The following is a 25042-nucleotide window of genomic DNA, read 5'->3' as shown; positions in this document are numbered from 1 at the left end:
AGGCGACGAGTTAAGAACGTAACTGAAGGTTTTTATTGGCTAAATAACAGAGCCCACCCTCGTGGGTGATCCGATCCAACAGGGAGGAATACTAGCCAGTCAGCTACCTTTATACCTGGGCAGGTAATGGGCGGAGGGGGGTGAGGGTGCGAGGTCTCGTAAGGAGACAGTGTCCTCCCGTCCGTCTGGGTAAGCCACATAGGCGTACTGGGGGTTGGCGTGCAGGAGGTTCACCTTCTCGACCAGGGGGTCCGTTTTATGGGCCCTCACGTGCTTTCGCAGCAAGACGGGTCCCGGAGAGGTCAGCCAGGTTGGTAGGGTGGTTCCCGTAGTCGACTTCCTGGGGAAGACAAACATTCGGGCATGGGGGGTGGTGTTAATGGCAGTGCAAAGTAGTGACCGGATGGAGTGCAGCGCAATCGGGAGGACCTCTTGCCAGCGGGAGGTTGGGAGGCCCTTAGACTTTAAGGCTAAGAGGGTGGCCTTCCATACCGTCGCGTTCTCTCTTTCCACCTGGCCGTTCCCTCGGGGGTTGTAGCTGGTGGTCCTGCTTGCTGCAATACCCCTCTCCAATAGGAACTGACGGAGTTCCTCGCTCATGAAGGAGGCGCCCCGGTCACTATGTATATAGTTCGGGAACCCGAACAAGGCGAAGAGTTTGTTCAGGCATTTAATGACCGTGTTACTGGTCATGTCTGGGCAGGGGAAGGCAAAGGGGAAACGGGAGTACTCATCAACGATGTTGAGGAAGTACACATTACGGTCGGATGACGGTAGGGGCCCCTTGAAGTCGATGCTCAGACGCTCGAAGGGGCGGGTGGCCTTGATCAGGCTTGCTCTGTCCGGCTTATAGAAGTGCGGTTTGCACTCAGCACAGATCTGGCAGTTCCTGGTCATGGTCCTGACCTCCTCGATGGAGTATGGCAGGTTGCGGGCCTTAATGAAATGGTAGAGTCTGGTGACTCCGGGGTGGCAGAGGTCATTGTGGAGGGTCTGAAGTCTATCACTTTGCGCGCTGGCGCATGTAATGCGTGAAAGAGCATCAGGGGGGTCGTTCAGTTTACCGGGCCGGTACAAGATCTCATAATCATAGGTGGAAAGCTCGATTCTCCACCTCAAGATTTTGTCGTTCTTGATCTTGCCCCTCAGCTTGTTATTAAACATGAAGGCAACCGAGCGTTGGTCGGTGAGGAGGGTAAATCGTTTGCCTGCCAAGTAGTGCCTCCAGCGCCGTACTGCCTCCACAATTGCCTGGGCTTCCTTCTCGACCGACGAGTGTCGGGTCTCGGGGCCCTGTAGGGTCCTTGAGAAGAAGGCTACCGGCCTACCCTCCTGGTTAAGGGTAGCGGCTAGGGCGAAGTCGGATGCATCGCTCTCCACTTGGAAGGGGATTGACTCATCCACTGCGTGCATTGTGGCCTTGGCTATGTCTCCCTTAATGAGGGAGAAGGCCGCGCACGCCTCTTCCGTGAGGGGGAAGGATGTGGTTTTCAGGAGGGGTCTGGCTTTGTCCGCATAATTGGGTACCCATTGGGCATAGTAGGCGAAAAGCCCCAGGGTTCTCCTAAGTGCTTTTGGACAGTGGGGGAGGGGTAGCTCCATGAGGGGGCGCATTCTTTCGGGGTCGGGGCCGATGACTCCGTTCTCTACTACACAGCCAAGGATGGCAAGGCGCGCTGTGTTAAACACGCATTTCTCCTTATTGTAGGTGAGGTTCAGCCGTTGGGCCGTACGGAGGAATTTCTCCAGATTCACGTCATGGTCCTGCCGGTTGCGGCCGCAGATGGTGACGTTATCGAGATAGGGGAAAGTGGCCTGTAGTCCGTTCTGGTCAACCATCCGGTCCATCTCCCGTTGGAAAACCGAGACCCCGTTGGTGACACCAAAGGGGACCCTAAGGAATTGGTAGAGGCGGCCATTCGCCTCGAAGGCGGTGTACTGGCTGTCCTCCGGGCTGATGGGGAGTTGGTGGTAGGCCGACTTGAGGTCGATGGTCGAGAATACGCGGTATTGTGCAATCTCATTGACCATGTCCGATATGCGGGGGAGGGGGTATGCGTCCAGCTGGGTGTATCTGTTTATGGTCTGGCTGTAGTCGATAACCAGGCGATTTTTGTCGCCGGTCTTGACTACCACCACCTGGGCACGCCAGGGGCTGCTGCTCCCCTCAATAATGCCCTCTTTCAGGAGTCGCTGCACCTCAGAGCTAATGAAGGCTCTGTCCCCAGCGCTGTACCGCCTGCTCTTAGTAGCGACAGGTTTGCAGTCGGGGGTGAGGTTAGCGAACAGGGAAGGTGGCGGTACCTTGAGGGTGGATAGGCTGCAGGTGTTACGCGGTGGGCGGTTTAACTTTCGCTGGTTGTCGACTGTGAGTGGGGGGAGGGGTCCACCGTATGCTAGGGTTACACTTTGGAGGTGGGATTGGAAGTCCAGCCCTAGTATGACGGCAGCGCACAGCTGGGGGAGTACGAGGAGTTTAAAATTTTTATACTCTGTCCCTTTAACCGACAATGTCACGACACAGTAGCCGCTGATGTCTGTGGCGTGCGACCTCGATGCCATCGAGATGCGGCTGCGCGTTGGCAGGACGGGGAGGGAGTAGTGGCTCACCGTGTCTGGGTGGATGAAGCTCTCCGTGCTTCCGCTGTCGAACAGGCAGGTCGTGGCCGTTGACTTTGATGTCCATCATTGAGCTGGCCAGGTGGTGCGGGCGGGCTTGATCCAGGGTCACGGAAGCTAGGGTGTAGATGAGCGCGTCGTTGTCATGACAAGATGGCGGCGAAGATGGCGGCCCCCGTAGTTCACATGAGGCTCTGTTTAAATCGTTTGCCCCGCACAAAGATGGCCACCCCTGCTGTTCCCATGAGGCTCTGCAGGCTTCGGCTGCCCCGCACAAAGATGGCCGCCCCTGGTTTTCCCATGAGGCTCTGCAGGCTTCGGCTGCCCCGCACAAAGATGGCCGCCCCTGGTTTTCCCATGAGGCTCTGCAGGCTTCGGCTGCCCCGCACAAAGATGGCCGCCCCCAGGGTTCGCATGAGGCACTGCTGGCTTCTGAGGATTTGCTTCTGCAGGCCTTGGAGAAGTGGCCTTTCTTGAGGCAGGTTTTGCAGGTCGAGTTTTTGGCTGGGCAGCGCGACCTCGGATGCTTCTCCTGGCCGCAAAAGAAGCAGCCAGCGGCCCGATCGGGGTTGCCTGATGTCGGGGCCGGTACCGGGGCTAGCGGGCCCGGTCGGATCCGTGATGCAGACGCTGAGGTAGGTCCCGGGGGCAGCGCTGTGAAGGGTGGTGGGGTGGGGGTCGGGCCCGAGTCCCAGGGTCGCGAATAGTACCTGGCAAACGCTTCCTGGTCTTGCTGGGTGGCCTCTAGGGTGAGGGCGAGGGCTTCGGCCTTGTCCAGGTCTATGTCCTTAGCTTCAAGCAGTCTTTGCCGTGTGTAGTCGGAACGTAGGCCTCTCACCAAGGCGTCGCGGACATTGTCTTCCATGTTCGCAGTAGCCGTCACCGCTTTAAAGTCACAGTTCCTGCCGAGTTGTCTCAGCGCTCGTGAAAATTCAGCTATCGATTCTCCTGGCTGTTGCTGGCGAGATCTTAAGAGATGCCTAGTGTACATGTAGTTTACCGGGCTCCGGTACTGCTGTTTCAGTAGGTTGATGGCGTCGTCGTACGTAGTCATGTCCTGGATGAGTGTATATACTCTCGGGCTCGCTTGGGCTTTCAGGACTCTTAGTTTGGATCTCTGAGGGACGACGGCTTCCTCCAGGTACGATTCGAAGCAGTCCAGCCAGTGTTTGAAGTCGTTGGCTGAGTTTGGTGCCTGTGGGTTTAGATCCAGGTATGGTGGTTTCAAGGCTTGCAGCCAAGCCGGCTGGTGTGGCCCGTTGTCTGGAGGCTGCTGTTGCTGTGCTGCTGGGTGAGCTCCTTGCTGTTGCTGTTCATTATCAGACATCTTTAAAATTTAGCCAATAAAATTGATATGCCTATCAATTAGTCCAATAAAAGGCGACGAGTTAAGAACGTAACTGAAGGTTTTTATTGGCTAAATAACAGAGCCCACCCTCGTGGGTGATCCGATCCAACAGGGAGGAATACTAGCCAGTCAGCTACCTTTATACCTGGGCAGGTAATGGGCGGAGTCGGAGGTGGTCAGCCCAGGTATAACAGTGCGACAAGAGGCGACCTCGTGTAGTGATGTGACAGTGAGAACAGTGAGAACAATATACAGTGATAACTATAACAGTGGTTTACCACACACATCGGGATGAGATTCGGGGTGGGGGGTGGAGTCATGGGTAAAGGTACAGAGTTGGCAGGAGCCAAATGGAATAGGGCCTCTGGTCATATCAGTATTGAATACATTGTAGAAGAGCAGTGTGGAGTGATTTGTACGTTAACTGTAGATTTATTAGAGTTTGGATAACCTGTTCTGGCTAATTTAATCTAAATTCTACGCCTCTGCTATTACACTGCTTGCTTGCAGTTTCTTGTGATCCCACAAGGAAGATCAAGGTAAACAACAACAATAACTTGAATTTATATAGCGCCTTTAACATAGTAAGACGTCCCAAGGCACTTCACAGGAGTGTTATCAAACAGAATTTGACACTGAGCCAAGTAAGGAGATATTAGGACAGATGGTGAAAGAGGTAGGTTCTAAGGAGTGTCTCAAAGCAGGAGAGAGAGGTAGAGAGGTGGAGAGATTTAGGGAGGGAACTCAAGAGCTTAGGGCCTTGGCAGCTGAAGGCACGGCCGCCAATGGTGGAGCGATTCAAATCGGGGATGCTCAAGAGGCCAGAATTGGAGGTTACAAAGGTAGGGAGGGGTGAGGCAATGGAGGGATTTGAAAACAAGGATGAGAATTTTAAAATTGAAGCATTGCTTAACCGGGAGCCAATGTAGGTCAGCGAGCACAGGGGTGATGGATGAACGGGACTTGGTGTGAGTTAGGAGACGGGCAGCCAAGTTTTGGATGACCTCAAGTTCATGGAGGGTGGAATGTGGGAGGCCAGCCAAGAGTGCGTTGGAATAGCCAAGTCTAGAGGTAATAAAAGGCATCGATGAGGGTTTCAGCAGCAGATGAGCTGAGGCGGGTTGGAGTCGGGCGATGTTACAGAGGTGGAAATAGACGGATATGTGGTCCGAAGCTCATCTCGGGGTCAAATATGACACCGGGGTTGCGAACAGTCTGGTTCAGCCATTCAGACATTTGCCAGAAAGAGGGATGGAGTCGGTGACTAGGGAACAGAGTTTGTGGCAGGGATCGAAGGCAATGGCTTCGGTCTTCCCAATAATTAGCCGGAGGAAATTTCTGCTCATCCAGTACTGGATGTCAGACAAGCAGTCTGACAATTTAGAGACAAGTTCAAACTGTGACTGGCACAGACCATCAGCTGCTGCAACCAAACACACTGCACCAATCTAAGTTTTTTATGGGGGTGAAGGATTTTCCAAAGTGCAATCGTTGACTACAGCTTTCATATCATATTTTTGTATTTGACTCCCCCCCCCCCCCCTCCTATAAAAGATCTCAATGGACTCACAGTTCTGCTGCGAAAATGTCACCAATTATCTCTGCTCCTCTCCTGAAAGTGCTGACTCATTATAGAGTAGGCTCCCACCAGCCCTCCTGTACCTCTCTCAAGTGATCATTCTTCATGTGTGAGGCTGGTCACCAGAATATTCAACCATGGATGACATCGCAGCCAAACCCAAACCTGTCACCTGACACACATGTTTTGCAGAAGGGATCACTAGTGATCAGGATTAGGAACTCTGGCTGATTTCTTTCCTCCATAGCCCAGGGGTACTGAGGATGATTGTACTGCCTTATACTCAAAGCCGAAAGGAGGTCAGCTAACTTAGGCCAGACCAGGGATCAAATCTTCAACCTTCTGGCCTATATACCCCAGTGCCACACATTTACCAACTGAGCCACCGGGGGAGTTCAGCAATTAAAGTGGTGTGAATGCCTTTTGTAATGCAACCAATAAGGATGCACTGGGTTGTCTCAGTGACCTCAACCAAAAATCAAATAAATATGTCCCGTTTTCAAAGGGGCACAACTAATAACAGACCTTAAGCACAAGAAGTAAGGAAACTTAGCAAACTAAATAGCAATGCTATTCTGGACATCCACCAAATACTCCAGAGGATGGGGAGAAGGCCTGGACTCCAGGTTATGTTCTTGCCTACAGCACACAAAGAGTTAAGCTCTTTGTAAACTTGACACCTACTGTAGGGTAATGAGGAGAGAGTTATCCGCCTACTCCTTCACCTAAGAGCGGGCGAGCGGGTTCTCTCTTTCAGTTCCCTTTAGTGGATTGATGTGTGCTACAAAACTAAGAATGAAGAAAATGTTTTAACTGCGGTGAGGATTTGGACAGCAAACTGCAGGATTTCTATACTTTGTACGGGCCTTCTTCTTGGTAAGTAAAACTATTACCTTTCAGAGGAAGCAGCACCTGAGCAACAATGAGAAAAACATTTCAAAACTATTGCGGCAACTTTGGTTGAAGTTTGTTGATGACCATATTTTACTAAGTTTTAAACTGGGCAACACCTGACAAATTTTACGCTGATCCTATTTTACCGCAGCCTTGTGGTTATGCTTTGTTATCCATTAGTATTCAACAGTGAAAAACTCATTGTAATCAGTATGAAAAGTTAAAGAACATTTTGGAACAAACTAGTGATCACTGTTTAATGAAAGATTATTGATTTAAAAAAGAAGAGATTTTGAGATGGGTTTCAGATTTCAGCTCTAGTGGCTTTTACCTATTGTTTGAAATATCTTGCACCATGTGTTTAATATAAACCCCTAGCATCATTTCATTTAGGCAGTTTAATGTGAAAGCAATTAGCTTATGGTAAAGTACTCCATGTCCAATTTCAGAGCAGACAGCCTAGTTTTTGGTCGAATAGACTGTCGCTGAGTAGAGTCTGAATAGAGCATTTTGAGCTGTATAATAATGGGTTGAAATACTGGAGGTTACAGGTCTGTCACTGGTGGCAGCAGTTTGAGGAGATTAATTAAGAGTGTACACGAGCAGTGTATCACACAGTATACTGGGTTAAGTGCGCATTTCTTAATAGTGGATTGGGAGCCACACATTGAACAAGCCCAGTGACAATGCCTCATGTCATGTCTGATATGTCTCTTATGCACTGGACAGTGGATGGTTCTGATGAAAAAGAAAGAAAGACTTGCATTTATATAGCGCCTTTCACGACCACCGGACGTCTCAAAGCGCTTTACAACCAATGAAGTACTTGTGAAATGGAGTCACTGTTGTAATGTGGGAAGACAAAAGCTTGCATTCAAAATGAACTGGGTCTTATTCTTAGTTCATGACTTTATAGGGAAGAATGTAACACCCTGTTCACAGTGTTTGTATGAAACCGGGTCTTCAAAACGCATACCCCATTTCACACAAACAGCAACTCCCCCATTCGGTTTCTCTCTCCCCAGCTCCTGAAGATGCCAGGCTACAGTCCATCCCACATTATAACAGTGACTCCACTTCAAAAGTACTTCATTGACTGTAAAGCACTTTGGGACGTCCAGTGGTTGTGAAAGGTGCTATATAAATGCAAGTCTTTCTTTCTTTTTATCCTCCAGTGCCTCACCCTTTCTTGCTGAGCCTGGCCAGTGACTGTCAGCAGGTTATTCAGCTATGTGTGGGGGGAGGGGGTGGGGCATGGGACCTCGCCCAACGTGTGCTTACACAAACTTTGCAGCAGGAATCGCTGGATTGTTAGTGAATTCCCCCTTCCCCCAGTGCCTAAGGACACTGAGCCTATCTGGCTCTCCAGGCACTATCCTGGCCAAAATAACAACAGAAAATGCTGGAAAAACTCAGCAGGTCAGGCAACATCCGTGGAGAGAAATTTGAGTTGACGTTTCGGGTCGAACCCTTCTTCAAAACTGGAAAGAAAAGAAAATAGATCGAAGGCAGGGCTGCGATCGGACAAAAGAATTAAAAGAAACAAAAGAAGTAAAAGAGACAATAAAAGGTATTCGAAGCTAGACGAGATGGTAATAGGCTGAGATTAGGTGTGAAGTGTACTGGCAGGGCAAGAGATAGCTGCCAGGGGGGAGAGAGAAACAAAAGGAAAGGGGAGGGGGGGGGAAAGGAGTGGAAAAATTACAAGAAAAAATGTAATAGGGGCCGAGGTTATGATCTGAAATTGTTGAACTCGATATTGAGTCCAGAAGGCTGCAGAGTGCCTAATCGGAAGATGAGGTGCTGTTCCTCAAGTTTACGTCGAGTTTCCGTGGAACAATACAAGAGGCCAAGGACAGTGAGGTCCGAGTGGGAATGGAGCATTGAATTAAAATGACAGGCGACCGGAAGCTCGGGGTCACCCTTACGGACTGAACGGAGGTGTTCCGCAAAGCGGTCACCCAATCTGCGTTTGGTCTCCCCAATGTAGAGGAGACCGCATCGTGAGCAGCGAATACAGTATACTAGATTGCGAGAAGTACAAGTAAATCGCTGTTTCACCTGGAAGGGGTGTTTGGGGCCCTGGACAGTGGGAAGGGGGGAGGTATAGGGGCAGGTGTTACATCTCCTCCGCTTGCACGGGAAGGTGCCAGGCGAAGGGGAAGGGCTGTTAGGGGTGATAGAGGAGTGGACTAGGGTGTCTCGGAGGGAGCAGTCCCTACGGAATGCTGAAAGGGGAGGGGAGGGGAAGATATGTTTGGTGGTGGGATCACTTTGGAGGTAGCGGAAATGCCGGAGGATGATCCGTTGAATGTGGAGGCTGGTGGGGTGAAAGGTGAGGACAAGGGGAACCCTATCGTGGTTCCGGGAGGGAGGGGCAGGGGTGAGGGCAGAAGTGCGGGAGATGGAACTGACATGGTCGAGGGCAGTGTCAACCAGCACAGCATCTAACTCAGCACAGTACCAGGGATTGAACCAGGGATCTTAATTCTGTATGGCTTAGTTGTTCACTGGATAAATTCAGTGAGCCATCAGGGATCTGTCAAACATTCAACTGTTGGTATTGCAGTGGTATCATCAAAGATCAAGTGATGCTAAAATAATTGATTAAACTTTTCAATTATTGGAGTTTAATCAAGAATTACGATTAATTATCTTAATTAAGAGAAGGACGAGCAGGGATAGTAGAATGCCATTTGTAACATTGATAAGAGCCGTTTCGGTTCTGTGGCAGGGGCAGAAACCCGATTGGAGGGATTCAAACATGGATTTCCGGAAAAAGTGGGCATGGATTTGGGAGGCGACAGCACGTTCAAGGACTTTGGAGAGGAAAGGGAGGTTGGAGATGGGGCGGAAGTTTGCAAGGACGGAGGGGTCAAGGGTTTTTTTTGAGGAGAGGGATGATGATGGCTGATTTGAGGGAGAGGGGGACAGTATCTGAGGAGAGAGAACCGTTAACAATATCAGCTAACATGGGGACCAGGAAGGGAAGTTGGGTGGTCAGTACTTTAGTGGGAATAGAGTCGAAGAGCAGGAGGTGGGTCTCATGGACAAGATGAGCTCAGAAAGGGCATGAGGGGAGATAGGAGAGAAACTAGAGAAAGATGCGAGTTCAGGGCTAAGGAAGAGGGGAACCTTAGAGGAAGTTTGACCCGGTGGGCTAGGGGAAGGGAGGGAAGCGGCAGAGGCAGCTGAACGGATGGTCTCAGTCTTAGTAACAAAGAAGTCCATGAGCTCCTCGCTCTTGTTGTTGGAGGTGAGAGTGGAGGAAACAGGAGAGAGGGGTTTAAGACGAAGGTCTGCAGTAGAGAAAAGAAGCCGGGGGTTATTTTTGCATTCCAGGATGATCCTGGAATAGTGAGCAGTTTTGGCAGACGAGAGCAGGATTCGATGGTGCTTTATGTGGTCCAGCAGGATCTGGCGGTGAATGGCTAAACCAGTTGTCCATCGTATACCTTCAAGTCTACGGACGAGTGAACGTTCATCTGACAGTAATTTCTGGACTATGAAATTGTAACAGACTCATGGTGGTAGCAAAACGAGCAACTAATAGCTAATGGCATAAGAGTCATTCTCTTGAATTACCAACCATTTAGTTATGCTGCTGTTCCTGCTGAACAAGTCTGACTGCCCAAAGGTTTCTGCTTGGCTACCCTGCCTAGAAACTTAGTTTCACAGCACTTTTTAAAGAGGATTAGCATTATTCAGATAACTTACTGGTTTAAATTCAGGCATTAAATGGAATGCTACTAGTTAATGGGTATTGTTTCACTAATTAGATTTGTAAATGTAGGAAGCTACTTAATTTTAGACTTAATGTATTTATGTTTTAAAAGTTTGGGAAAGGGCAGGGTGACACAAGAAAGAAAGACTTGCATTTCTATAGCGCCTTTCACAAACACCGGACGTCTCAAAGTGCTTTACAGCCAAAGAAGTACTTTTGGCGTGTAGTCACACTTGTAATGTGTGAAACGCGGCAGCCAATTTGCGCACAGCAAGGTCCCACAAACAGCAATGTGATAATGACCAGATAATCTGTTTTTGTCATGTTGGTTGATGGATAAATATTGGCCAGGACACTGGGGAGAACTCCCCTGCTCTTCTTCGAAATAGTGCCGTGGGATCTTTTACGTCCACCTGCTAGAGCAGACGGGGCCTCGGTTTAGCGTCTCATCCAAAAGACGGCACCTCCAACAGTGCAGCACCCCCTCAGCACTGCACTGGAGCGACAGCCTGGATTTCTGTGCTCAAGTTCCTGGAGTGGGACTTGAACCCACAACCTCCGGCCTCAAAGGTGAGTGTGCTACCAACTGAGCCACAGCTGACACAAGGCATACCGCAGCATCTTAGAAACTGTTTAAAGGTTTTGTAGAACTTTATTATGACTCATTTGGTCTTCCTGGTTCCCCTGATGACTCAGTGGATAAATCGCACTGCCTGGTGTGGGACTCAGTCACATCGAAAGAAACTTGCATTTAGTGCCTTTCACGAGCTCAGTACATCCTAAAGTGCTTTACAGCCAGTTACGTGCTTTTTGAAGTGTTGTCACTGTGGTACTGTAGGAAGCATGGCAGATAGTTTGTGTTCAGCAAGGTCCCAGAAACAGCAATGACATAATGACCTATTTTTTAGTAATGTTGGTTGTGGGATAAACATTGGCCAGGACACTGGGGAGAACTCCCCTGCTCTTCTTCGAAATAGTGCCATGAGAGGGTAGACGGGACCTCGGCTTAAAGTCTCATCTGAAAGGTGGTACCTCGGCCAGTGCAGCACTCCCACAGTACTGCACTGAAGTGCCAACCTGGATTATGTGCAGAAGTCTCTTGGAGTGTGACTTGAACCAACAACTTTCTGACTCAGAGACGAGAGTGTTATCACTGAGCCACGGTTAACACCTTACATAGACCAAGAAGGTCCCAGGTTTATCCCTGGTACATGTTGATTTTAATGATTCAACTATGGGGGCCATTGCAGTTGAGCCAGATCCTACATGCACTGAAAAGCCACACACATGCTCTTTCTGGCAGGGATCATTGGATAGCGATCAGGAGTGAAAGCACTGGCTGATTTTCTCATCCCTAACCCAGGTGCATTGAGAGGAAAAGCAGCACCCCAACTACAGTCTCAGCACTAACACAATGCATTACAGCACTAACAAATTTATACAGTATTACGATACTATAAGAACATAAGAAATAGGAGCATATAGGCCATTTGGCTCCTCGAGCCTGCTCCGCCATTTAATGAGATCATGGTTGATCTGATCGTGGGCTCAGCTCTATTTCCCTGCCCGCTCCCCATAACCCATCACTCCCTCATTGTTCAAAAATCTGTCTATCTCCACCTTAAATATATTCAATGACCCAGCCTTCACAGCTTTCTGGGGCAAAGAATTCCACAGATTTACGACCCTCTGAGAGAAGAAATTCCTCTTCATCTCAGTTTTAAATGGGCGACCCCTTATTCTGGAACTATGTCCCCTAGTTCTAGATTCCCCCATGAGGGGAAACATCTTCTCTGCATCTACCCTGTCAAGCCCCCTCAGTATCTTATATGTTTCAGTAAGATCACCTCTCATTCTTCTAAACTCCAATGAGTATAGGCCTAACCTGCTCAACCTTTCTTCATAAGTCAACTCCTTCATCTCAGGAATCAACCTCGTGAACCTTCTCTGAAATGCCTCCAAAGCAAGTATATCCCTCCTTAAATAAGGAGACCAAAACTGTATGCAGTTGTAGCAGGATTTCCCTACTTTTATACTTCAACCCCCTTGCAATAAAGGCCAACATTCCATTTGCCTTCCTGATTACTTGCTGTACTGCATGCTAATTTTTGAGTTTCATGCATATACTTCGTCTGCCAAATGTTTGCCCACTCACTTAGCCTGTCTATATCCCTTTGCAGATTCTTTGTGTCCTCTTCACAACTTGCTTTCCCACCTATCTCTGTATCATCAGCAAATTTGGCTACATTACACTCGATCCCTTCATCCAAGTCATTAACATAGATTGTAAATAGTTGAGGCCCCAGCACCGATCCCTGTGGCACCCCACTAGTTACCGTTTGCCAACTGGAAAATGACCCATTTATTCCAACTCTCTGTTTTCTGTTAGCCAATCCTCTATCCATGCCAATATATTACCCCCAACCCCGTGAGCTCTTATCTTGTGCAGTAACCTTTTATGTGGCACCTTATCAAATGCCTTCTGGAAATCTAAATACACAACATCTACTGGTTCCCCTTTATCCACCCTGCTCGTTACATCCTCAAATTTGTCAAACATGATTTCCCTTTCATAAAACCATGCTGACTCTGCTTGACTGTACTGTATTATGATTTTCTAAATGTTCTGCTACTGCTTCCTTAATAACAGACTCCAGCATTTTCCCAATGACAGATGTTAGGCTAACTGGTCGATAGTTGCCTGCTTTCTGTCTCCCTCCCTTCTTGAATAGGGGTGTTACATTTGCGGTTTTCTAATCCGCTGGGACCTCTCCAGAATCCAGGGAATTTTGGTATATTGCAACCAATGCATCCACTTCTTTTAAGACCCTAGGATGCAGGTCATCAGGTCCAGGGGACTTGTCCACCTTTAGTCCCATTATTTTACCAAGTACTTTTTCTTTAGTGATAGTGATTCTTTTAAGTTCCCCCCTCCCTATAGCATACTAGCACACTGACATAGTGGCCTGTATTTTCTGATGCCTACGGGTGTGTACAAGGTGCGAAGCACATGCACTGAAAACCGGTATTTCCGATCTGTCAAGAATCCTCTTGACAGATCAGACGCCTGCCCTGGAGAAGGGCCTCTGCAGGGTGGGGGGATAATTCCGCTTTCTGCAGAGCCTTCGCCTGCTGAAAACCCTTAAAAATCTTACGCCTGGTAAAAACAGGCGTAAGGCCTGCTTTTACCAGCATAAGGGGGAAAAGTTCAGTTGTTTGCGCCTCCCGTTAGCGCCTTAAGAGGGCGCTAATGAGGCGCGGCGATGTTTGCGCCGCTTGCGAAATTAACTAGACATTTTGCGACGGCGCTAAACACTGCCGCCATGATCTCCTGCGCCGGCAGATCATGACGTTAGTCGAGTGCGCAACGCCCCGGTAGCGCCCCGGACCGGATATTGAGTGGCGCCCCCTGCCTTACCGCCTGCCGCTAGCAACGACAGGTTGAGGGGAGCATTTTGTAGTCAGAAAGGGACTGGGGTGGCGCTACTTAAAGGCGACCGCTTCCTGCCTTTTTTTGTTGGTGACATTTTTGCACCACGCATTCTGAGAGAGAGAGAGAGAGACTCCTGGAGAGATTCAACGCTGTGTGAAGGAGTTTTGTGTACTGAGCAGCACTTTGCAGGTTCATTTTGATTTGCCCTTCCTTGCTTCACCAGCGCTCTGAGGTAGCGCCTCGCTCCTCGGCCTTTGCGCCTTAAGACAGGTGTGAAGCGCCTGATTTAGCGCTCCAATCACCTCCAGGGACGATAAAAGCCAAGTTTGCTGTCGGAGGCGAGAATTAGTGCCAGGCGCTAAACTTTGCGCACGGCCGATAATGGCGCCCCAAATGGGGCGATAATGAATTTTTCCCCCTTAGTTTAAAAACGTTAAAAAAAAAATTTTTTCGCTCATTTATAATTTAAAAATACTTTCAGAAAAGGTAAGTTTATTTTTAGCCCCATAAAAAACTTTAATTTTGTTCTAAAAATTTTGATTTTGTTTAAAATATTTAATTTAATGTAATTTTAACTCATTTAAAAAAAATGTATTTAATGTTTTGATGTGTTTTTGGGGTGATCTCCATTAATACTTTTGATAGGTCTGTCTGTCAAAAGTATAAAGGGGGATTCCCTTCTCCTATTGGCTCGCCTGGCCCACGTGGTCCATGGGACGCTTGCGAACCGCATGCGCCCCTGGGATACATGGGTCCTGCGTATTGTGACTGTGAAGAGGCCCAGCATTGGAAGTGTCCAGACCTTGGAAGCCCTCAGGTAAGAGCATAGATTTTTTTCTGATAGGAGGCATCCACACGCAGGAAGCCTCCTATCGGAAATTACGGGCCAGTGTGTTACAGCAAAAATACACGAAGAGAGTATTACAACACTAACACAGTATATTGCAGCACTAAGGCATTAATTCTGTTCATTTCATTGTGCAGTACACACGTCTGCTGCATATATGACAAATAAAAATTGAATTGAATTGAATTGTTCTGATAGTAACGCGTCACAAGGAGCACGTGGTGTCCGCCGGTACGCTTGAGGCCTTCTGCGACTGGTGGGCACTGCAGGGATTTGAGTGTCTGGGCGACACAACAACAACTTGCATTTATATATTACCTTTAACGTAGTAAAACGTCCCCACGTGATTCACAGGAGTGTCATCAAACAAAATTTGACACCGAGCCACATAAGGAGGTATTAGGACAGGCGACCAAAAGCTTGGTCAAAGAGGTCGTTTTTAAGGAGCGTCTTAAAGGAGGAGCGAGTGATAGAGAGGTGGAGAGGTGTATTTTGGGAATCGCAGAGTTTAGGGCAAAGGCAGCTGAAAGCACGGACGCCAACGGTGGAGCAATTAAATTCGGGGATCTGCAAGAGGCCAAAATTGGAGGAGCACAACTATCTCGGAAGGTTGTAGGACTGGAGGAGGTTACAGAGATAGGGAGAGGCGAGGCCATGGAGGGATTTGAAAACAAGGATGAGAATTTTTTTAATTGAGGCGTTGCCAGACCTGGAGCCAATGTAGGTCAGCGAGCACAGGGGTGATGGGTGAACAGGACTTGGTGCGAGTTAGGACACGGGCAGCAGAGTTTTGGATGAGCTCAAGTTTACGGAGGGTGGAAGATGGGAGGCCGGCCAGGAGTGCGTTTGAATAGTCACGTCGAGAGGTAACAAAGGCATGGATAACACGGGTAATAATATTACTATTTAATTTTATTGTGTCTCCTTTTTTTTTATGATTTAGTTTTCTATTAGTTGTGCTGCTTTAAAAGGGGGCATTACTTTTACATAGCAACATAGAAACATAGAAGATAGGAGCAGGAGTAGGCCATTCGGCCCTTCGAGCCTGCTCCGCCATTCAATGAGATCATGGCTGATCATCCAAATTCAGTAACCTGTTCCTGCCTTCTCCCCATATCCCTTGATCCCTTTAGCCTTAAGAAATATATCCAACTCTTTTTTGAATATATTTAATGAACTGGCCTCCACCGCCCTCTGTGGCAGAGAATTCCACAGGTTCACCACTCTCTGGGTGAAGAAATTCCTCCTCATTTCAGTCCTAAATGGCTTACCCCTTATCCTTAGACTATGACCCCTGGTTCTGGACTCCCCGGCCATCATAAACATCCTTCCTGCATCTAGTTTGTCCAGGCCTGACAGAATTTTATAAGTTTCGATGAGATCCCCTCTCAATCTTCCAAACTCCAGTGAGTATAAGCCCAATCGACACAATCTCTCCTCATACGTCATTCCTGCCATCCCAGGTATCAGCCTGGTGAATCTTCGCTGCACTCCTTCCATGGCAAGAACGTCCTTCCTCAGGTAAGGCGACCAAAACTGCACACAATACTCAAGGTGCGGTCTCACCAAGGCCCTGTACAACTGTAGCAAGACATCCTTGTTCCTGTACTCGAACCCTCTTGCTACGAAGGCCAACATACCATTTGCCTTCTTAACCGCCTGCTGCACCTGCATGCTTACCTTCAGCGACTGGTGCACAAGAACACCCAGGTCTCTTTGCACTTCCCCTTCTCCCAATCTATTGCCATTCAAATAATAATCTGCCTTCCTGTTTTTGCCACCAAAGTTGATAACCTCACATTTATCCACATTATAGTGCATTTGCCATGTTTCTGCCCAATCACCCAATCTGTCCAAATCGTACTGGAGTTTCACGACATCCTCCTCACAGCTTACCCTCCCACCCAGCTTTGTGTCGTCTGCAAATTTGGAGATATTACATCCAATTCCCTCGTCCAGATCATTAATATATATTGTGAACAGCTGGGGTCCTAGGACCGATCCTTGCGATACCCCACTAGTCACTGCCTGCCACTCGGAAAACGACCCGTTTATTCCAACTCTTTGCTTTCTGTCCGCCAACCAGTTCTCTATCCAAGTCAATACCTTGCCCCCAATCCCATGTGCCTTAATTTTGCACGCTAATCTCTTATGTGGGACCTTATCGAAAGCCTTCTGAAAGTCCAAATACACCACATCCACTGGTTCTCCCTTATCTATTTTACCAGTTACATCCTCAGAAAATTCCAGTAGATTAGTCAAGCATGATTTACCTTTTGTAAATCCATGTTGACTTTGTCCGATCCTGTCACTGCTTACCAAGTGCTCTGCTATTACATCTTTTATAATAGATTCTAGCATTTTCCCCACTACCGATGTCAGGCTTACCGGCCTATAATTCCCCGCTTTTTCTCGACCACCTTTTTTGAATAGTGGGGTAACATTAGCTACCCTCCAATCCATGGGTACTGTTCCAGAGTCTATCGAGTTCTGGAAGATGACCAGCAATGCATCTACTATTTCTAGGGCCACTTCCTTAAGTACCCTGGGATGTAGATTATCGGGCCCTGGGGATTTATCGGCCTTTAGTCCCATCAATTTTCCTAACACCATTTCCCTACAAATACTGATTTCTTTCAGTTCCACCCTTTCATCAGGCCCTATGTTCCCCGGCATCTCTGGGAGGTTATTTGTGTCCTCCTTTGTGAAGACAGAACCAAAGTATGAATTTAGTTGGTCTGCCATTTCTTTGTTTCCCATTATAAATTCCCCTGATTCTGACTGTAAGGGACCTACGCTTGACTTCACCAATCTTTTTCTCTTCACATATCTATAAAAGCTTTTACAGTCAGTTTTTATGTTCCGTGCTAGCTTACTCTCATACTCTATTTTCCCTTTCTTAATTAATCCCTTTGTCCTCCTTTGTTGAATCCTAAACTGCTCCCAATCCTCAGGATTATTGCTTTTTCTGGCCAATTTATATGTCATCTCCTTGGATTTTATGCTATCCCTAATTTCCCTTGTTAGCCACGGTTGAGTCACCTTTTTTGTTTTATTTTTATGCCAAACTGGGATGAACAAATTCTGTAGCTCATCCATTCGGTCTTTGAATGTTTGCCATTGCCTATCCACCGTCAACCCTTTGAGTGCCATTCCCCAATCAATCCTACCCAACTCGCTCCTCAGACCATCGTAATTTTCTTTATTTAAATTGAGGACCCTAGTCTCTGAGTCAACTGCTTCATTCTCCATCTTAATGAAGAATTCGATCATATTATGATCGCTCAGACCCAAGGGGCCTCGTACACAAGATTGCTAATTAATTCTTTGTCGTTACATAATACCCAGTCTAAGATGGCCTGATCTCTGGTTGGTTCCTCGACATATTGGTCCAGGAAACCATCCCGTAAACACTCCAGGAATTCCTCCTCCACAGTATTGTTGCTAATTTGGTTGGCCCAATCTATATGTGGATTAAAGTCACCCATGATGACTGCTGTGCCCTTATTGCACGCTTCTTTAATTTCCCTTTTAATGCCATCCCCAACCTCCGCCTTACTGTTGGGAGGTCTATATACCACTCCCACTAATGTTTTTTTCCCCTTAGTATTTCTCAATTCTACCCATACAGATTCCACATCATCAGAGCTAATATCCTTCATTACAATTGTATTAATCCCTTCTTTAACCAGTAATGCTACCCCACCTCCCTTTCCTTTTTGCCTATCTTTCCTGAATATCGAATACCCCTGGATGTTGAGTTCCCAGTCTTGGCCATCCTTGAGCCACGTTTCCGTAATCCCAACCAAATCATATTCGTTTACCTCTATTTGCGCAGCCAATTCGTCCACCTTATTACAAATGCTCCTCGCATTAAGACACAAAGCCTTCAGGCTTGTTTTTTTAACGCTCTTAGACCTATTAGAATTATTATTTACTGTGGCCACGTTTGATTTAAACCGTTGATTTCTCTGACTGCCACTTTTGTTTTTCTCCTTCCTATCTTTTGCTTTTATCCCTGTTTCCCTTTCCTCTGTCTCCCTGCTCAGGTTCCCAACCCCCTGCCATTTTAGTTTAAACCCCCCCGAACAGTGCTAGCAAACCTCCCCGCAAGGATATTTGTCCCACTCTGGTTCAGGTGCAACCCGTCCGACTTGTACAAGTCCCACCTTCCCCAGAAGCAGGCCCAGTGATCCAGGAAACTAAAGCCCTCCCTCCTGCACCAACTCTTTAGCCACGCATTCATCTGCTCTATCCTCCTATTCCTATACTCACTAGCACGTGGCACCGGGAGTAATCCAGAGATTACAACCTTTGAGGTCCTGCTCTTTAATCTGCTACCTAGCTCCCTAAATTCTTGCTGCAGGACCTCATCCCTCTTCCTACCCATGTCATTGGTCCCAATGTGAACCACGACCTCTGACTGTTCACCCTCCCCCTTCAGAATGCCCTGCAGCCGTTCAGTGACATCCTTGACCCTGGCACCAGGGAGGCAACAAACCATCCTGGAGTCACGTCTACAGCCACAGAAACGCCTATCTGTTCCCCTTACGATAGAATCCCCTACCACTATCACTCTCCCACTCTTTTTCCTCCCTTCCTGAGCAGCAGAAGCACCCCTGGTGACGGGAAGTTGGCTGCTGCTGCTTTCCTCTGGTAAGTCATCCCCCTCAACAGTATCCATATCGGTATACCTGTTTGAGAGGGGGATGGCCACTACCTGCCTGCCTCTACTGCTCTGCCTGATGGTCACCCATTTCCCTTCTGCCTGTGCAACCCTTACCTGCGGTGTGACCAACTCACTAAACGTGTTATCCACAACCCTCTCAGCATCGTGAATGCTCCAAAGCCCATCCATCCGCAGCTCCAGCGCCGCAATGCGGTCTGCTAGTAGCCGCAGCTGGATGCATTTCTGGCACACGTGGTCACCAGGGACACCGGCAGTGTCCCTGAATTCCCACGTAGAGCAAGAGGAGCATAACACGGGGCTGGGCTCTCCTGGCATGACTTACCCCTTTAATTAATTTAAATTAATTCACTATCACCAATTAAAGATAAACTCTAAGGCGCTTGTATGGTTTACCAACAGTCCCTGCTACACCAGAAAAGACCTTAGCAACTATAAACTACAGAGTTAAAGTTTAAAAAAGAGAAATACTCACCAACCAATCACTTACCTGCTCCCTGGTGACGTCACACCCTGATTACTTTTTACCTCTCTCCCCGCTGCTGAGTTAGTAAGCCTCGCCTCGCTCCTCCTTTTATACTGCCGCCTCGGTGCTCTCCTGGTCCGATCTGGTAACCCAGTGTCCCCTTATCACTGTATTTTTAAAAAGGCATATCAGCATTGGCAGGGCTCCGTTTGTCATCCCTTCACTTAGGGAGTGACCTGAGGGAGGGAAATAAAGGAACTAATTAAGTTGAAAACCCTGACTTGAATGTCGTGGTTTAATAATGCAGCCTCACTGTCAACAGTTTCAGTAATCAGACAGTGAGAATCAGCCTCAACTATGATGCTCCACTTGGTCAAATAGCCTGTTGCCACTCACTGTATAGGATCTCACATGAAAAATATCCTCATCTACAAATTTCTCCACAACCTCACCCGGCCCTAACTGCAACCTCCTCCAGCCTAATATCTGCCTCTGTGCCTTTCAGTACTCTGCCTCTTGGCTTCTGTGCACCACCCTCTCTTCACCCCAGCATTGGTGACAGAGACTTCAGCTGCCTAGGCCTTACCCACTAGAACCCCATCCCTAAACCCCTCCACTTCACTACTTCTCCCTCTGTCTTTAAAAACCTCCTTAAAAACTCAGCTTCTCGACCAAGCTCTTTATCTAATCTCCTAACTCTCCCACGATGGTTGGTGCCTATTCAGCTTTATCCATCTGTAGAATGCCTTGGGGCATTTTCCTGTGTTAAAGGTTGTAATATATGTGGGTAGAACAAATGAAGGACAGAGACAGGATGAGTTGCTCGTCCATGTGCTTGCTTTACTAGGCCAGAGCAAACTGAGCATGCTCATACCAAACCATGTGCTAAACCATGTGACAAACCATGTGATAATACATTACACTGCTTTCCCCTTTTTTAAAAAAGTATGTATTCCGCTCTCAAATACAACAAAACTATGGTCCCACCTTTCCCAGCATTACATGCAGCACATAACAAAAGCTCCTGGCATTTTTTCTTTTAAAGGAACTACAAATCCAGTTTAATAACCTTCCCGATCTCCTTACAGAAGGTTTTGGTGTTGAACCAGTTTTCAGGCTGTTTTGTTTCAGTTCCGAACTCAAAGATGATCCCATTTCTATCTCAGACTTGTTTGAACCTGGTACTTCAGTTACTGAAGTCTGAACTGAGTCAAACTCATGTATGTGTTCACAATTAAGTGGTTCACAATCATGTCTTGGTTCATCTCTAGCAGAGATTATTTGATCTACAGGAACACTTCGAATGTTGTCACCAATTTCAACCAATATCTCTTTGTTCCACCAACCTCTACTATGGTTCCTACATCCCACTTGTGTGAACTCGACTTGCCAGGGGGACTGAGAACATAAACACACTTGTTTTGTTTGAAACTGCGTTCTTTCTGATTGCTGTAATAATAACGTTTCTGACTCAACTGTTTCTGTTCAACTCTTGAGGCCAAATTCGGTTGAACAAGACTCAATCGTGTTCTCAATCTCCTCTTCATCAAGAGTTCTGCTGGGGTATGTCCAGTTGTAGTGTGCGGAATAGTTCTGTACTTCAGCAAGAAATTTGCCAAACATTGCTTCATGCTGAGTCCCGAACAACCCTGCAACACTTGCTTTTTGAGAGCTTCTTTCACTATTCTGACTGACCTTTCGGCTGTTCCATTTGAAGCTGGATGATATGGTGGAACGAGAGTATGTTTGATACCGTTCCATTTCATGAATTCTTGAAATAGAGCAGAACAGAACTGAGGGCCATTGTCAGATACAAACTCTTCTGGTAAGCCATGGCATGCGAAGATAGACCTCAACTCATCTATGGTACGTTCAGTTGTAGTATTTGAACCCATGGCCCCGATTTTCGGGCAGCTGTCGGGCGGCTTTTCATGCGGCCGTGGTCTGAAAATCGCAGAAAAGGCGGGTCGGGATCCCCCCCCGCCTGATTCCCCGCCCCGTCCGACTTTCGGACTGCCGTTTTCACGCGCCCCACTTCAGTCCCGCCCGCCGCTGGCGGGAATGGTCGTCGGAGCACTAACAAGCAATTATCTGCTTGTTGAAGTGGATTTTCCCGCGCCGTTGCGAGTTTGGGGCTTTCCCCACCTGAAACCCGCCTGCAGAGAACCCCGCCGATGAGAGCTGGCGTGAAAACAGCTGGCTTGCTTGCTTGCAGCAGCAGGTCGCTGAGGGCTGAAGATATTTAAAGAGGCAGCATTTGCAGGCTGCAGGACCTTGTTGATCAAGGCTTGGGGGAACTTTTTGAAGCCTTAGGAGCAGCTGCAGAAAGTTGGAGCCTCACACACTTCTTCAGTGTGAGCTCCTGGGAAGCCCCTCTCACCACCCTAACTCAGGACCTCCTCAGCCGAGGCATCTGCTAGAAGCATGGGAGACCTTTGGCACCTTCCCTTCCTGGCATTAGAGGATCTCCAACAGCAGAGGTGGCAGCAGCAGAACCAGGAACAGCAGGATGATTACCAGGAGCACCAGGCTGCTGCTCACTCACCTGAAGCTGCACAGACCAGAAGGGGCCAGCGCTTGGAAGTGGCTTGAGAGCACCTTGCTGTGCTTTAGGGGGCCATGGGGACCTGTTTCTGCACTGGCAGTCCTACTCAGAAGGACTTCCATGAAGATCTGGTTTCTCTGTTCAACAGATGGCCAACGCTCCTCAAGAGATGTCATTCTCTTATGAGCACTCACCATGTTTTCCGTATGCTGGCGAGTTATCTCCTCCATGGAGGTTGCCAACCTTTCCATGGTGCTGCGTTCCTGCGCCAATGACTCCACAAAGGCTCTGCTCATGGTCGCTATGGACTCCTCCATTCGCTCCACACTCGCAGCGACCCTGGAGACAAAACCTGCCAGAGACTCCTGCGTCTGTGCATGGAGATCCATCACCTCTTCTCTTGCGGATGGACCCAGAGGCAGAGGGTCGAGGTGCAGCGCAGCTGAGCTGAGCTGGCAGAGCCCTGCGCCCTCCGACGAGGACTCTCCACTGCTGTCCCTGTCTCCAGAATCTGCTGAGGCTCACTTGTGAGCTGTGAAACACCAGGTGACAACACTACTCTATGTCCCAAAGGTCCCCCCGAGGTGTGAGTGTCTGCGCTGGTGCTGTGCCCTCAGAGGTTGGAGCTTCCTCTGAGGAGTCTGGCTGCACAGCCTCTTCCTCCTCCACAGTGAGGACAGGGGCTCTGGATGGTACTGTGGGGGAGTAAAGGAAGGAGATAGAGATGTAATGCCAAGGTTCTTCTGGTGACTCCCAGCGAGATGGCATCTGCTGACACCTGCATCCATGCAGCCTTGGTCTCAGTGAGAGGCCTCTTCCTGCCTGACCTAGGGAAGAGGACCTCCCTGTGGGCCCTAACCCCATCCAATAATGCCTGCAGTGAAGCTTCGTCGAATTTGAAGGCAGCTCGGGGTCTGGCACTGGCTACACCTGCTGCAGGCTCCTCTGCCATCCTGTATGGTTCATTTGGAAGCCTTCAGAGGATGCAGTGCTTGCTATGGACCTTGAAAGCACCACGAATGATGACATCATACTGTGGGGATTTCTGACTCGATTTAGACAATTAGCAAGGCTTCCCACATGCTGGGAATTAATTGGCCAATTGAGGAAAATTGCGTGGGGCTGGCTGACACTTTTTTACGTGTGTCAGAAACCCCACATTCGGGGAAATCCGACCATTTCCCACACAAGCCGAAAATTGGGCCCCCATGTGTTTCACTTCAATCCATTTTGAGTGACTATCTACAAGTACCAGGAAATAATAATTTGCTTTCTCACAGAAGTCTACATGTACTCTCTGAAAAGGTCTTCTTGGCCATGACAAGGGTTGAAGTGGAATTTTGGGTGGTTTGTTTCTGCAATTTTGGCAAATGTTGCATTTGCTGACAAGTGATTCAAGATCACTGTCCAATCCAGGTCAATAAAGAAAGCTTCTTGCAATTGATTTCATACTGACGATCCCTGGATGTCCAGTATGAAGTTCGGCCAGAATTCTATCTCTCAAGGAAGTGGGTACCATCACTCTGTTCCCCACTTGATGCAAGCTTGCTCCCAAGACAATTCAGTTGGTTATGGAATGGTTTCAGTTCTGTGTCCATATTCTGATCAGTCCATCCATTCGAGGTGTTTTCATACACTCTTTTCAGTACTGAGTCCTTTTGAGTCTCATTTGCAATCTCAGTTGCATTCGCAAGAAAGTCTTTGTCAACTGCACCTAGCGTGAAAATAGTACCTTCAGCCCCAACACGAGTCCTCATGTGGCAACTTGGACAAGGCATCTGCGATTGCGTTTTGCTTTGAAGTGCGATATTCAATCGTATAGTTATATTGTGACAATAACACTGGCCAACGACGCTTTCTTGATGTGGCCATTGCAGGGATGGCAGGTTTGGGCCCCAATATTGCTAGGAGCGGTTTGTGATCGGTTATCAGGGTAAACTTTCTGCCTATCAGGAACTTCGAATTTCTTGATTCCAAACACTATGGCGTGTGCTTCCTTTTCAATTTGTGCGTAGTTTCTTTCGCTCTTTGTGCGGGTTCATGATGCAAACGTGATTGGTTTCTCTTGGCCATCATCCATTACATGGCCTATGACAGCTCCCACACCGTAGCTGGAAGCATCACATGCTAACTTAAGCTCACGCTTTGTGTCGTATTGCACAAGTAGAGCATCGCTAGAGAGACTTCTCTTACAAGTGTCGTAAACTTCCTGTTGCACTTTCATCCACTTCCACTGGACATCCTTCTTGAGGAGCTCGTGCAATGGAGCTAACATGGTCGCTAACTCAGGTAAGAAACGTGTTTAGTCCTGGACCATTCCAAGGAAAGATCTTAACTCAGACACGTTCTGTGGCTTTGGAGGCATTGATGACAGCATCAACCTTTTCCTTCACTGGTTACAAGCCATTTGCATCAACCTTCAGACCAAGGTGCACAAAAATACATTTGCTCCTTTTCAATTTGACATTGTGGGCCTTCAACCTTCAAAGCACTATATCTAACACTTCTACATTTTCTTCCTCGCTGCTTATTGCGATCAGTACATCGTCTTGATTGCATAAGCAATTTGTAACTCCTTGCAAAATCTTATCCATCATAGCCTAGATGATTTTGGGGGAGGACTTTACACTATACAGCAGCTTGGTGTATGAGTACAGTCCCTTGTGTGTTGATAGTGAGATACTGTTGACTCTCTTTGTCAACATTCAGCTGAGTGTAAGCATGCGACAGGTCAAGCTTGGAGAAAACCTTTGACCCAGAGAGTGCTGCACACAAAACTTGCTACATAGGTAACGGGTACTGCTCATCATCAACTGCTTGGTTGATAGTAACTTTGTAGTCACCACACAAGCTTACAGTTTGGTCTGCTTTGGGCATTACCACAATTAGGGTAGCCCATT

At 48.0% G+C, this 25042-nt stretch overlaps 1 protein-coding gene across 1 annotated transcript in view; it reads left to right on the top strand.

The window, feature by feature from the left end:
- Window positions 1–6270: 6270 nt before the first annotated feature.
- The window catches only part of LOC147108275 (tight junction protein ZO-3-like), a 136447-nt gene continuing 117675 nt past the window's right edge, over window positions 6271–25042 (top strand). Inside the window, exon 1 of the mRNA XM_086004834.1 lies at window positions 6271–6422. The gene's annotated coding sequence lies outside the window, so the exon portion shown is untranslated. The remainder of the gene's footprint in view (window positions 6423–25042) is intronic.

Source organism: Somniosus microcephalus, chromosome 13 (assembly GCF_052327205.1).
Source record: "Somniosus microcephalus isolate GS21.2 chromosome 13, FLI_Smic_1.0, whole genome shotgun sequence".
Lineage (NCBI taxonomy): Eukaryota > Metazoa > Chordata > Chondrichthyes > Squaliformes > Somniosidae > Somniosus > Somniosus microcephalus.
The sequence above is the reverse complement of the archived record's forward strand: the minus strand, read 5'-3'. Positions and strand labels throughout refer to the sequence as shown.